Raw genomic sequence first — 3724 nt, forward strand, 5'->3', positions numbered from 1 at the left:
AGCCAAGAACTTTTCGAATGATAAATCAGTTGTAATATTTAGTATCTACGGAAGTTAACACGAATTTTATAGAAAGTGTTTACGAGCCAAATTTGTGCGTGTGTGCGAGAGAGAGAAGCACTGGTGTGTTTGTTTATTTAAGTTAAGCACAAAGCCCACCACGGGTATCGAGACCCGGTTTCTATCGTTGTAAGTCCGCAGACATACCGCTGTGCCACTGGGGGGCAGAAGTAATGGAGCAAAGTTTCATTGATCCAAAGACAAATTTATTATTATTGTTGTGTAAATTAGGTTCTGTATCTTTTTTTTTTTTTATAGAAATTCAAAACATTATTTTAACAGCCGTGTTGCTGTTAGAAAACTAAAGTTACAACCTTTTTAATATGCAAATATGGTTTTCATCTTGTGTATTACAATATAATTTTAGTTTCGGAGTAAAACTAAGTCGCTTTCTTCTTCTCGCTATGAAAGCAAACGTTTCTTTTGGAAGTTTAATCAACACATAGTGGATTTTCGAATGTTCTATGCTGGTCTACTGCTAATTATAAGAATGTTTTATTAACGTTCGAAGACAAACACGGGGTCATCAAAAATAGTTATTTTATTTCATCATTCATCAAACGATAATACCTAGCATTCTACTTCAATTATGATGGTAAGACATTGAGATTTTCACACTAATATGAGAGTGACAAATACTGATAAAGGAGCTTCAAGGATTTCATAAAAAAATAATAACATATTAAGTAAAAACTTTATATGTGTTTTCATACATTATTCGTTTTAGTATATATATATATATATATGTACAAAGCTACCCTGTCCTCTTGTACATTATCAATTTATTTTTGTTAATTAATCTTCACATAAAGTGACCTAGTCGCCCTCTGGGGTTTTTTCTTTTGTTATTTGTCCGAAGCTCCATCATTCATTCACCAGCTTTCCATTAGCGGGAAGTCCTTGTTCCTGTCTCCAACAAGCCAATCTGTTTTCGAACCAGGTCTGGTAACAAAAACAAAACCAAAAAAGTTAGGAATGGACACTGACTGAAAGCAAATGACAGACACACACCCATATATGTATACACTTCTAAGGCACGAGATCACATGATAAATATCTCTAGGCTTAAACCAAATATAGTCAAGTAGTCTTTTCCTGAAAAATTAGCTATAGCAATAATAACAAGTTAGAAGAAGATAGGGTATAGAATATTGATGTAATTACATAACTCATTGCTCGAAGATAGGGTATAGAATATTGATGTAATTACATAACTCATTGGCGGAAGATAGGGTACAGAATATTGATGTAATTACATAACTCATTGGCGGAAGGTAGGGTATAGAATACTGATGTAATTACATAACTCATTGCTCGAAGATAGAGTATAGAATACTGATGTAATTACATAACTCATTGGCGGAAGATAGGGTAAAGAATACTGATGTAATTACATAACTCATTGGCGGAAGATAGGGTAAAGAATACTGATGTAATTACATAACTCATTGCCCGAAGATAGAGTACAGAATACTGATGTAATTACATAACTCATTGCTCGAAGATAGGGTATAGAATACTGATGTAATTACATAACTCATTGGCGGAAGATTGGGTATAGAATACTGATGTAATTACATAACCCATTGCCCGAAGATAGGGTACAGAATATTGATCTAATTACATAACTCATTGCCCAGGTTTCTTTATTTGTGTGACTACAATTTACCTATCATCAGTTTTTCTACTCAGTTCCCATGTAGTACTTACGAGAGCGAGTAATATTTTGAGTTTATCTGGAAGCCACTCCTTAAGTTGTGTATCTTTTGCCGTATTATAATATTGGTATTGCTTACAGATATTTCTCTTGGTGTTCATAAAACTGAACATCTAGATCAGCACTTTTCATACAAAGTAAATTATTATTAATAGTCTTTAATGTTTTCAAGTTAAGTCCTAAAAAAATGCTTCTATATAGAGCGTTTAGAAACACAGATATTAGATATTGTCAACAAGTTTTTAAAATTTTTCTTTTTGCTTTCACATGTTTTAGCTCACTGCGACTCCTTCAATATTGTGTCAGCAGTGACTATTTTCAGGTAATAATTATTTCTTTATTTTAGATATTCGCGCAAATCTACAGGGGCTGTCCACGCTAGCAGTCTATACTCTGAACTGATAGACAAGAGAGAGAATACAGCCAGCCAACAGCGGGTACCAAACTCATGGGCTACTCTAACTGAATATTGGGAGTTGACCGTCACTCTTATAACACGCATATGGCCCCAGAGTGCGAAGCATGGTTTCATGACAACGGGATGCGAACCATAGACCATCAGATTCATAATCCAGAAGACTAACCACTAGGCTACGCCAGAACTTCGAGTAGGCGATGATATTATTCATTTATACCACGGTTAGTAATATCACCATTGCAAATAGTTTATAACACTTTTACAAACTCTCAGGGAAATTCAGCGCTTCGGGAGCAATCTGGAATTTACCGGTTTCGCCAAGTTATTGAGAGAGTTTCTTGATAAGTCCTTATGTCTGTGTATTCACGTGACTGGCCAACAATTTTAACCATATAAAGCAAGGTTTTAAAAGCTTCTTCTACTAGTAGTATTCCTACGGTTATCCGAATACACCGCTAGGTCACTGTACTTTAAAAACTTTCAACATTTAGGAAGAAAGAACTTGTTTATGTTCGAGAAAGAGAGTTGGTGGTGAAACAAAAACTAGCATTGTTCAGAGCTTGTTACATCCTGGTAGTTTCAAAATAACAAGACTATAAACAATCAAAAACCTGTCGAGAGGTACTTATAGTTGGCCTAATAAATTTAGACAGTAATGATTTGTTACAAATGAAATTAACTGAAGCTGACATAGCTTTATTAAATTAAAAGCTTCTAGGCTCGGCATGGCCAGGTGGTTAGGGCACTCGATTCGTAATCTGAGGGTCCCACCAAACGTGTTCGCCCTTTCTGCCATTGGGGCGTTATAATGTGACGGTCAATCCTACTATTAGTTGGTAAAAGAGTAGCCCAAGAGTTGGTCGTTATGACTAGGTGCCTTCCCTCTAGTCTTACACTGCTAAATTAGGGACGGCTAGCGCAGATAGCCCTCGTGTAGCTTTGCGCAAAATTTATAACAAACTAAAAGCTTCTATACAGCTACTCCAGGTTTCCTTACGTTTTGTCCATTTTATTTTTCACGCTGCACAACAACTATGTTGATTTCACAAAACTATAACACAATACTACCGTGTAGTTTCAACTATGTCTCTATGTTACGCGTTTGCAAATGTAAAGATATAATTAATAGGTCTATGATGCAAAATATTTAACAATAACTGAAATCTTCCTAGTAGTAGCAGAATTCTCATACTTTTCCACAATGGCTCAACGACATGTCTGCGGATTTACAACGCTACAAACCGGGTTTCGATACCCGTGGTGGGCGGAGCACAGATAACCCATTGTGTAGCTTTGTGCTTAACTTCAAAAAACAAACAATGAATAAATACTTTATTTAAAATATTTTTTTCTCCATAATGTTTCAAATTTGATGCCGCCCCATATCTTCAAATTAGTTTTTTTTCTTAAAGTTTATTTAATTGTCGGTCAACTAGGAATATCCGTATACTCTACACTTCCATTATATTAGGTTGTCAAGAAATGAATGTCGCATTTTGGAACACTTTCATTAACCACCCCCCCCCCCC

The 3724-nt window shown here is 35.4% G+C and overlaps 1 long non-coding RNA gene across 1 annotated transcript in view; it reads right to left on the bottom strand.

Moving 5' to 3' along the window:
* Positions 1-583: 583 nt before the first annotated feature.
* LOC111085776 overlaps positions 584-3724 on the bottom strand; it is an 11252-nt gene continuing 8111 nt past the window's right edge. The window contains exon 2 of the long non-coding RNA XR_002610575.1: positions 584-1002. This is a non-coding gene — a long non-coding RNA (uncharacterized LOC111085776). The remainder of the gene's footprint in view (positions 1003-3724) is intronic.

The sequence above is a fragment of the Limulus polyphemus genome, unplaced genomic scaffold (genome assembly GCF_000517525.1).
Source record: "Limulus polyphemus unplaced genomic scaffold, Limulus_polyphemus-2.1.2 Scaffold613, whole genome shotgun sequence".
Taxonomy (NCBI): domain Eukaryota; kingdom Metazoa; phylum Arthropoda; class Merostomata; order Xiphosura; family Limulidae; genus Limulus; species Limulus polyphemus.